The 11,660-nt window shown below is 39.7% G+C and overlaps 1 long non-coding RNA gene across 1 annotated transcript in view; it reads right to left on the bottom strand.

Annotated features, from left to right (window-relative positions):
- Window positions 1-301: 301 nt before the first annotated feature.
- Window positions 302-11,660, bottom strand: part of LOC125630145 (uncharacterized) — a 53,192-nt gene continuing 41,833 nt past the window's right edge. Inside the window, exons 2-3 of the long non-coding RNA XR_007354573.2 lie at window positions 4,815-4,891; window positions 302-649 (exon numbers count right to left, since the gene is read on the bottom strand). This is a non-coding gene — a long non-coding RNA (uncharacterized LOC125630145). The remainder of the gene's footprint in view (window positions 650-4,814; window positions 4,892-11,660) is intronic.

The raw sequence follows: 11,660 nt of genomic DNA, 5'->3' as shown, positions 1-11,660 counted from the left end.
CACTGAAAATAAACAATGATATACATGCTTTTGAAAACATCTATGCTTCTCCGTGCTACTAGTGAGGTGATGAGGTTGTACTTTTCCACAAAGGACTATCGTAGCTTAATTTGATTAGGCATGGTTACTTTTTGCACCTCATAACTAGTACAACCCCAGGCTTCTTTTTCATGGCCTAAGGCTTTCTACTCCTTAATCAATAAATATATTATGCAGATGGTTTTATTTACATGCAGAGGAAAACAGCAAGTAACAAAAAAAATCTGTTCATTCTTAACCCTTTAATGATGCAATAGAAAAGTTAAACTATTTACAATTGTTGCTTGATGGTTGGTATTTATTCATTTTTACTGTAGTGCTTGGAAGCTTTGGAATTTTTCTAACCAAAGAGAAACACAGAGGAAACAGAAGACCAGAAAAGGAAGAGATGTTTCCCTTTTCATGATCAGGTGATGGCCTGGCCAGTACGGTCTTCTCCAGCCTGGAGCTGAGGCTCTTGGCTTGCACAGGCAGTGGGGAGTGATAAAGTTGGAAGTCAAACGAAGAGGTGAGGTGCAGGGTATGGAACCAAGTTTTCTGCTCTCTCCTGGTGGCAAGGACTAGCAGAGATGGTCTCAGGTAAGCAGGCAAATACCAAATCCTGGATTATCTAAAATATATAGTTAAAGGTGAGAGAGATCATGGTCTATTACACAGTAAACTCATGATACCTGTTACAGCTCTACCTAGGAGCAAAAAGTAACAAAGAGAATGAACAAAGGAAATAGAATAAAATGAAGTAGAGATAAGCCCATACTAAAAAGTTAATGAGTCTTCTACTTCCTGACTCTATGGGAAGCTATCCAAGCTGTATGTAGCATTTCTTCATAGAGTTTTCTAGTACCATGTTAAGCTCAACAAACTTAAACAGTACAAAGTCACCTTGAAAAGTGTCTTGGAAATGATGATCAAACATCTAGTTTTCAAAACTAATTTCCCAGTGTGCCTTGGGTTCTTATTTGCATGAATTTGACCAGATGATTTTTCTTGAGTTCTAGGACAATGTTTTGTAGATTAGATGTCGTCTCTCCTTTTAGATAAGCCATGTTGCTTGATCCCATTATCACAGCACTGTCATATTTAGCAAATCCCATTGAAGTTGTCTGTTTACACCAGAGCTAAGTTCAACTCTAAGAAGACATATATTTTTTTCACTTTAAAGTTACAACTGTCTTCACTGAATGCATGCAAAAAAGGAGAGGGAAAAGCTTGGTGGAGAAATGAATACACTAATATCAAATCAACAGTCCATAGTCTATCCTGATAACAAGTTGTGTTGTGTTTTTTTTAAAAAAAAGGCAAAGTTTAATGACCATAATTATAAAAGATTTGTGAAATTGCAGGTTGTCAGGCAAACTCAATTACTGAGATGTAAATGTGTAACAGAGAGAACATACTGAACTGCAAATGCTAATAAGTTAGTTTCAAAATGTTACTGTAAAGGAACAAATAGGCTGCATTGCTGCATTGATATTTTGACAAGTTATTGGGAATGATGGCCTGAACCAGCTCCCATTGCTTTCAGGGATAGTTTTGCCACTTAATAATTACTATCATAGTAGCTTCTCAAGGGGTGAGAAGGGCCCATAGTATAAAGTGTATATTGTATGAACAGTACACTTTGTCTGCACCACATGCATATGTATTGAGTTCCTGCCCTGAGAACCTTAGTCTAGTAGGGATGACAGGAAGAAATGTTGAAAAAAATTATTATCCAAGATGAGGATGTCACTGTGGTACTGATAAATGAAGTGACTTGTCCAAGGTCCCATAGAAAGTTTGAGGCAGAACCAGGAACTGAATGCTGGTCTCCTGAGTCCCCATCCAGTGCTTTAACCAGAAGATTGTACTGTCTTTGACTACAGTTGAATCAGTGGCAAGAGGTTCACACTGTGAAAGTCTATTCAATACTATTTTGTTATCTTGCACGCTATCTGTATATAATGCAGCCTAAATAAAATTATGGAACAGCAGTGCATCCTGAAAGCTCTAGGGCTTACCTGGACACACTGTACCTGGTTATGAGTTCCTCACTCAGGCCAAGCTGCCATTGACTCAAATGGCAGCCCAGCCTAATACAGCCGACTGTAAACTGTCTCCAAATTGAACTTTATGACCCAAATTTTGCTCTAAAACAAGCAAGTGCAATTTGAAGTCCAGTGGAGTTAGACATTTATGCAGAAAGGCTGAAATTTAACACTGTTTAACATATTGGAAAATATAAATCACTGAAATATTGAACTGCTCTGCTTAATGCAGTTTTAATGGGATATGAGGGAGCTCCCACTTGGTTTAATAGTCAGGCAAGTGGCTGTGAAATAGCAATAAGACAGCAGGACAAACTACTCAAGATGCTTTGGAGTTTGAATAAACTATTTGCTGAAAATGTTTTGCTTAGCTCTACAGATAAGTCATTTGGGCGCTTATTAAAATTTTACCCATAGTCCCTACACTGAAGAACTTAATCTGACTGTGACATCTTTAGCAAAGTCAATGTTATCCAAGATGCCTGTAAGAATTGACAGAGCAATTAAGTATTGTTGCAACTGACTATTTCTCTCCCCCCGCCTCATTACAGCCTGGTATTTAGGAAGAATTTAATTTTGTTTCTTTCAAATCTTCAATCAGTTCAGTTGCCAGGTGTGTGTAGGATGCTTTAATTGCATCTGGAGACTGTATATTTTTCTAGATGTGAAGTGTTCAGCCAAATTACAAGTCTAAACCTTATCTGTCTGGGACTGTTTCTCATATTTCACTTTCTGTCTATTCACTGGCCTGATTATCCCCTTATTAGTCTCTCATATGAATTGTTCTTACTGTTGGAGTTGGTCATTAAATGTTTTAGGGCATGGACTGGAAAGAGCTGAATTTCCTTCAGTTCCATCTTGAGCTTTTGAGCGTGAAAATGTTAATGAGGATCAAGACAGACTGTGCTCAAGATGTTGCACTGACTGCTTTCCCATGTGACCCTGTAGCTGTAATGGTGACTTTCTCTAGATGCAATCAGGAACTGATCCTTTCTACCTTTCACTTATTCCCAGGTGCTTCTGAAGAGAGAGTTTCCACCGCAAAGACATCAGTAGTGATAAATAAACATTTGAGTGGCTGATATTAATTTTTAGGTTGCAGCACATTAAAAAAAAATCAATCTTCATCTCAGTCTGCATTTTGGATTCAAGCAATTAGACATGGACCATGCTGTGGTGCTCATAATCGGTGCTTATTGTGTGGAGAAGCAGAGCAGCTCCAGCATGGCTAAGGTTTCTACTGACTAGCATTACTGTGCCTTCCACCATCTAGTATTTTATTTAGAAAATGGACCTTTAAAAGACAGTTTAAAATATTTGTGTAAAATTGACCAGATGTATGTAAAATACTTTCCTACTGTATAAAATAATCCATGAAGGTTTATACTGATAAATAACTACAAAGAAAAATAATAAATGTAAATTATTTCACTCCCAGCGTACAGCAAAGTTATTGATCTACCAGAGGCCTACATGGTCCAGGGTCTTGCCAATGGCGTATTCAGCTTTTTACCACTTCTTCTGCAGTTTAAATCCACCCATAGTCATCCTCTGGTTACATCTTTAAGTCACTACTGCTGCTAGGTCACCCATATGATGTGCAGCAAGCTCACAAGCACTATTAAAATTGGTTGCCAGTCACAGCAGAAGAGACATGTAATTAAAGGGCTGGAGTTTGAGCTACCCTCTCCCGCTATGTGGTGTCCTCTTTTGATCAGCGTTGATGTTCATTAGTGAGCTGTTGTGGGGGAAGCTTGTGCTGCTCATGCTACATGTGCTCTGTAGGTAAACAAGGTTGGAATCCTCTGTTGGATTTATGTGAAGATCTAAATTCCAAGCTTTTGGTTAAGTTTGGAAATTAAGACCAATGCTGCCATTCGATATTGGTGTAAGGTTACCATGCTAAAATAAACTATCTACTCAATGGAAAAAACAAACAGAAAACAAGTATGTTGGTCCTTGAGCTTTGTAGTTGTTAAAATAACACAATTATCTAAATATAAACACATAAAGTCACTGTTGATAAAATTGTGGATGACACAAAAATTGTTGGTTGTAAATAATGACTGGGCTCTCATACACAGAACATATCAACAGTCAAACAAAAAGGAGATCAACCAGACAGAGATTAACAAGTATTAGAGCACCCAACCTGGGCAGAAGTCTCAAAATTTTACTAAACTGATATTGAGTAATTACCAAATGACCATTTTAGAAGATTATTAAATGTCTAAAATACATAGCAACAAGTACCGCTAATAAAGAACAGATATAAAACAACAGCAGCCGTAATTACACAGCAGAATGATTAAACAGCATGAAGCAATGACCATTCTAATCTGTTTTATAAAATGAAATCGAAGTTTGAACAATAAAAAAAATCAATTAGTGAGCAAGGAAGCTGAAAAAAAAATAAATTTAAACCAAGTGATAAATCAATCACAAGTAATTGTGGAAACCACTCCAACGTGTCTTGTTTTGATGACACCAGTTATTATATTATAAGTACAGGAACAACTCTCTATTTCTTAATATGTATAGGACTATACCAGAAAACCAAGAGAAAGCTTTGGAGGTTTGAAGAATCTTTGGCCCAGACTGGAAAATTTAATATAACATTGAAATTCAGAGGCCTGTTTTGAAGATGTTTGCTCATAATGCTTACTAACACCAGAGATTATTTAGATACGACTTTCTGTTCTACTTCTAACCAGTTATGCTTTTTTGTTTGTTTTACATCTCACTCACCTGGGAAAGAGGAATTATACAAGTCAGTTTCCCATTCAGACTGTAGCACGAAACAGCCATGTTTGGAATTCAGACCGCTGAAGGAGAAAATTTAAAATTAGAGTTTAAAAAAAAAAAAAAACCTGAAAAATTTGCCAGAATATTTTAAGATTTTGATCCCAGCACCCAACCCCCATCAAGTGAACTTGTGCTTAGGTCTGCTTATTCATTGTGGGGTGGGGGTGATTGGATCCCTGGGGTACAATCTGGAACTGTGAAACTGCTGAGCCCCTTTAACTCTCCAGCCTGGGCTGTCTCTCATGATGCTTTGCTAATGAAAAGTAGGTAACCTCTCCAGATGCTGTGGTCACTCAGTCAACAACAACAACATGCAAGGACACACCCAGCTAAATTGCATAAATGCGGTCTAAGCCATTTGTGAACCATACCCAGGGAAACACCAGCAAATCCCCCCAGTCTTGCACCCCAGAAATGCACCATCTTACACTGCTCAAGACTTTCTCTTGCAAGCTCATTCATTCCCCACTTCATCAAAGGATAGTGGACATGCACCAGTCTTTGTAATCTGTGCAGATTCCCCAAGCACTTTAGACAAACTCACTGGTAAGGATAAAATATTAAAATAAGTTTATTAACTACAAAAGAGAGAATTTAAGTGATTATAAGTGATAGTTACCTAGGAAAATAAAAAGTAAACACACTTTCTAAATCCTAAACGGTATCAGACTGAGTTAATTTGAATCAAACAGATTTTCTCACCCCACTAGATGTAGCCGGCAGGTTATAGTTCTTAATATGCAGGCTGAATTCCCTTCTGAGCTGGGGACCAATCTCCCCTTTTCAAGTCTGTCTTCCTAGTGTTCTTGTTGCCCTCAGGATACAAGGCGGAGGAGAGAGGTGATCTCATGGTGCTACTGTCCCTTATTTTATATTCTCAGTTCATATCTCTGGAAAAATACTGGCCCTGCCATGTCCTGGTGGGCCTTGCTGAGTCACAGAGTTGAGGAAGCCCATTGTGTGGTGCTTGTGCAGCTGTCTCTTACTGAATTGTAAATCTCTTGTGGCACCTCAGAGACTAACCCATTTATTTGAGCATGAGCTTTCGTGAGCTACAGCCCACTTCATCGGGTGCATCCGATGGTGCCACAAGTCCTCCTTTTCTTTTTGCGAATACAGACTAACATGACTGTTACTCTGAAACCTGTAAATCTCTTGTTTACAATTCCCCTTCTGGTCAATGGTTGGTGATGATCGTTTGATGCCTGACTGGGTGGGGTCACCTCCTTTGTTGCCACTGGAGAGCCAGCTGTGGGCGTCTCCCAGACTCATAACATATTTCAATAACAACCATCTAGCAAAATCTCATAACTTCATACTATATACATATTTTGACAGAACAATGAGTTTCAGCAGATCATGACCTTTTGTATGATACCTTACCAGGCATTCTTTGTATGAAATAGCATAACCATATGCAAATGATGAATATGGGAGTTGGCAGGGTGCTACTTTGAGGTATGGTGTGTCTCACGGGTGTGTTTTTTTCAGAACAGAAGCGACCATTTGGTCATCTAATCTATTCTCCTGTATATCACAGGTCATTAAACTTCACCCATTTACTGTGTATTGAGCCAAACAGTTTGTGTTTGGCTAAAGCACATATTCCAGAATGACATGCAGTTTAGATTTGAAGACATTAGGAGATGGAGAATCCACTGCTTCCTTTGGTAGTTAGTTGCAGTGGGTCTCTTTCATACATGCTAAGAAGCTGAGGTTTCCTGATGCTCCCTGCTATCCCTATCAACCACTGCTCTAGGTTGTGTCATGAGTTTTATTCACTTTCTTTTTTTATGGGGGTGACTACAGCCGGGCCGAGAACATGATTGTATTTTGAGGAGGATTTGGAAATTTGATTTAGTTCTAAAAAAGGGAATGGAGTCCTGACTTTAAGGCAAGCTGCCTGGTGGGCTAACCTCGAAGCCCCGGGGTCCCCAGCCCTGGGGCCATCTGCCCAGCAGGCAGGTTTCTTCAGCCAGGGTTCTGTCAGACCTTCAGCGAAATCTCACAGTCTCTGTGGAATGTTTCAGTTTTGCAGAATTGGCAAATTCTGACTAAAGATTGTTTTGTCAGGATTTTTGGGACCTGCTCTACTGGTGATATTTGGTGGTGCCAAAGGGTCAACACAGAACTCGGGTCCATTGTGCTAGGAACTGTACCAAGATCGAGTGAGGGACAATGAATAAAAGGGGGTTGGGGGGAATAAGTGAAATAGTGCAGGGGAGAAGAGAGGACAGGAGCCTAGAGGGCTGGCAGACTGAAGCTGAGGTGAAGCAGCTTGAGGAAAGAATGAGGGAGGGGGCTGGAGCAAAGAGCCAGTCAGCCTAAGGAAAAGAATGTCAGCAGGAAAACTATAGAAGCTAGCTTGGTGACACATTTACTGTCCCACAGCCCCTGCTTAAACTGCTGCTGCAGCTGCTCCCCTCGGCTCAAGTCTCCCACTACTGCCTCCTTGCAGTGTCTTTCCCCAAGACAATAGGATGGGTGGAGAGGGAGGGCCCGGTGTGGACCCTTGTGCCACCACAGTAAGGGGCTCTTCCCTGTGTGGCTCCAGGTTTGGGGGATGCTGCGGAGAGGAGGGGTATCCCTGGCTGAGCCCGCATTTTGTTCCTTCCCTATCCCTCTGAGCAGCAATTCCTGCTTACATTGTTTTTGAAGTTGCTCTGTGGGCTTCAGTTTTTTATAACACTTAGCTGTGTATGTATAGGTCTTCCTCTGAATCTGTGATTACTTTCTAAAAGTCTGAACAAACTTGTATTTTGACTTTTCTAATTGATTTTATATCTTCCCCAAAATCACATGGCTGGGATGAGTGCCACATGAATCCTTGTGACCTTGTCAAAGAGGGGAGGGGAAAGGGTCTCTGTTGCGGAGTTTGGGGTCCCAGAGGCTCTGGGCAGCAGGATTGTTCCAGCTATGTCTCGACCCTGCCTGCACCCATCTGTAACCACCATTCCGAGCGTTGCAGACGGGGACCTGTACTCTCCACAGCCTGGTAACCCTGTGAATCCCTGAACTGCATTTGGTAGCCCCACTTGTAAATATCGGGGAGGGGTCTTGATGTGAGGACTTCTAATTACTGCCATGAGTCAATGCTGATGAGTCAAAAAGAGAATGGGGGCGGGGGAGAGAGACTTCAGCACTCCACAGGGCTAGCATTTGGGCCTTGTCTAATCTAATTATTACCGTTCTTAAAGGGAAATTGAAAACCACCCATGAATGATAGATACTTGAACTCCATCTGACCTCATTCAGTTCATTCGCTTCAAAAGAGGGTGGTCTCCACAAAGAGATGGTTTTCTGACACTCCACACTCCATCTACAAGAACAACTGATGAGACTAAAGAGGAGGTTGGGGAATAGGTTCCTTTATGTACAAATAAATAACTTCAAGTTTAAGCTCACCACAAAAATGTCTTTGGAAAGCATAGACTGAAGAATCTTTTTGGAAACCAATTACTTGCTTAAAGAGCAAGGACCTGTAAGTAAATAATTGGTTTCAATAAAACTTTTCTGAATTGTCTTTTTCAAGGCATTTTTGTGGCGATTCTGAAGTTGGTGGTTTATGATTCACTACGTAATTATGAGAGGTGCTTTTTCCTTTGAGAATCCTCACAATACCCCGGGGACAGCTAACTTGTCACATGTCAATTTCTTTCAGTGTTTTATGTTTTTTCCTTTCCTCTATATTTTAGATGCATGATTTGTTTTGTTCCTGTACTGTAGAGCTTTTAGTCATCCGAAAAGTTATGGGAGGGAAAAAACTCCCGCTTATAATTTTTAACGGAATGTCTGATGATCCAATTCTTATTAAGAATCATATTATTTCTTGATAAAATTGTACATCAGGTGTGTTACTGATCATGCCTAATCTGTCAGTAACTCCTGCTTCATAGAGGAAATGAACCATTTTGTGATGATCTCTATTTAGTGATGTGGCGGGGGAACTCACTTGTACTGGAGTGGTAGCATGGAAGTAGAAAAGCTAAAGGCCCCCAACGGATGAATAATTAAGCTCATACACTGAGGTCTCTGGCAGGACAATAGAATAAGATGAAATGCATGACTGGAATAATTTTTAAATACTGGTTAAAAATGCCCCATGAGACATGATGGATGAACTACTCTAGAGAGGGTGGGAATATTCTGGTTACTAGTCAGACTAGATAGGTGGCCTAAACCATGCAAAGGAAAGGGATAGGGCCAGAATCTATAGGATTGTGTTGAATAAACTTGGTTTCTAAATAAAATGCTCTTCATTTTAAGAAGGTATTTTTGAAGCAAATTGAACATAGCATGTTCTGAAAGGGGAAAGAGCCATCTGACATCTGAGAGGCAGGCAAGGAGCAAAAGGTCCCTTCTTGATCAAGGTGGCATTAAGCAGAGAATCTCCGATCTGGACTGTCATCACTAAAGGTGAGTGTAAATGGTGTGTTCTGTTTGATATCAGTGCTGAGATGACAAAGATGTCAATTATAAAGATTGTGATGGGAAATTGTTTGTGATGTGGGCATATTAAAATGATCCACTTCCAGTTCATTTCTTGTACCTTAGGTGACCTTCAAATGTCATTGTCAAGCAGTCACTATGCCAGTGAGACAGGAGTTGAAATGGGGACCTAAAGCTCACAGGCTCCAAGATACCCTATTATTCATCTCCTGAGACATTTACTCCACTGGGGGACAAATCACTTATGATATTTTCTGATTAAGCATTTCTTTCAAGTCAAGCTCTTTGACTAAGGAAAAGGATGATATAAACATTAGAGCTGGTTTAAAACAAAAAAAATTCCTATCCCATAAGAATTTTGAGATTTCATTTTGTGCCAAATCAAGATGAAAAATTGCAATCTCAGAATTTCTCGTGAAATATTCCAGAATATTGTCTTTTAACCTTACCAAAACATTTAAACTGTTATAAAATACAAAAAAAAAAAAAGTTGAATTGTTTTGATAATTTCCCATTGAAAATGTTAATGAAATCAATACATTACCATGAACCATTTGAATTACTCAAATGAGCATTCCCCCCCTCACCCCCCCCCCGACAAATACTTTTTCAGAAAATTTTTGACCAGGTCTACTAAAAATGTTACCTCTCTGCTAAATTTAATGATCTCCGCCTGGGACTTCAGGCTCATTTTCATGACGTTTTTTTGTTATTTTTGACTTATGTTAACACTGTACAGCCAACATGGTTTACAGAGAAGGAGCTGGATTATTTCCTGGCTCATAGTTAATAATCCTGTAAGTGATCCAAGTACCAAGCGTAGAATCTATCGGGGCTGTTGATGAGCAAGAAAACACACCTGGACTATAAGATTCCATTTTGATTTTGTAGCAGTTAGTCATTCACTTACCTATGAATTGAGTGTATTTGATTTTGAAGTCGCTGAAATGAAATAAACACAGAACCCTAGGATGCCACTTTAGTGAGTCAGTTTTCAGAGAAGAACCACACTTTATGCTGCAGAGTTCCATTGATTTACATGCATTTTCTTGTCGCATGCTTTGGCAAAATGTATCTGCATGCAGTTCTTACCATCAACAAATTCCATTTTACTTGCAAACGAGCTGCTTGGGGGGTTTTCTCTGAGTAAAAACACATTTAAATTTTACTGATCTTGAGTTGGCACTATCCCCGCTTTGAGCAATGCACTTCCTCACTCTGGTCCCTTCTGTGCCATTACTTTTGCCTTGCACACTGAAGCTGTTCAGTATGTTAGCTTTTACAATATACCAAGCAATGAAAACGAAACACTTACTTATTTTTGCAATTTCCAAATAAATGTCTTAAAGGGCTCTCAAGCACATCTACACTTTCTGATTTAAGAAACTGATCTTTTCAACAATGTAATAGTGGACACTTTTCTCTTGCTTTAGGCTCCTTGTAATGATCACCTTTTAAAGAAAATTGTGAACATTGTCTTTTTCCAATGCAGGCCTCTTATTCATAATGAGTTTAAATAGAAGCAGCATAAACCCATCTGGAAATAAAATTATGCACTGAGTTCACTAAAAAAAGGTAATTACGTTATAATCAAGCTGTCACTTTCTGAGATAGTGGGAGATGAAGCACACCATAAGCTGACAAGAGAAAGGAATGGTTTGTTCTTACAAATATCCTCCATGGAACAATGCCATGAAAAATCTCTGTGAATAATATACTGTGGAACAGGGAAATCTCTAGGAACAGTAATGGAGCTAGGTGTCAGACAGAGATCAATACACTCACATATTGGAGCCTTAACAGTCACACAAAGGGCAACTATTTGACTGACTGACAGCCCAAAGGTATTCTGGTAAGGCATGAAGTTTGTCACAGAGAACTGCAAATGGGAAATCACAAATTTGTGCATCAAGTTACACAAAAAGAGATGTGATGAGATATCCCCCAGCTGTTCCACCTAGCAGTCAGTCCTCGGGCTCCATTCATCATCTTCTCCCTGCCTTCCCTTCACCCTGACAATTCCTTGTACTAATAAGCCACCACCTTATCCATGTTCTCCTACAGACTCTTCACAAGATGTGAGCCAGAAATCATAAAAAATAAAAACAGAATGTTTTTTTTTTCCTTTTGCTGTGGCCCTTTCAGTGAATTCCATCTCTCGTTTGTCTCTGACTGGAAGTTCGGATTTGGGGCAGAGGCCAATTCTCAAAATAGTCCATAACTTGGTAGTGAGGACACTCACCTGGCATCTGGGTTCAAGTCTCTGGTCCAGAGTGAGGACTTGAACCAAAGTCTTCTACGTCCTAGGTGAGTGCCTTAACCACCTATGTTCCCTTGTGA

This window comes from Caretta caretta, chromosome 1 (assembly GCF_965140235.1).
Source record: "Caretta caretta isolate rCarCar2 chromosome 1, rCarCar1.hap1, whole genome shotgun sequence".
Taxonomy (NCBI): Eukaryota; Metazoa; Chordata; order Testudines; family Cheloniidae; genus Caretta; species Caretta caretta.
This window is presented reverse-complemented; position numbering and strand designations above follow the sequence as displayed.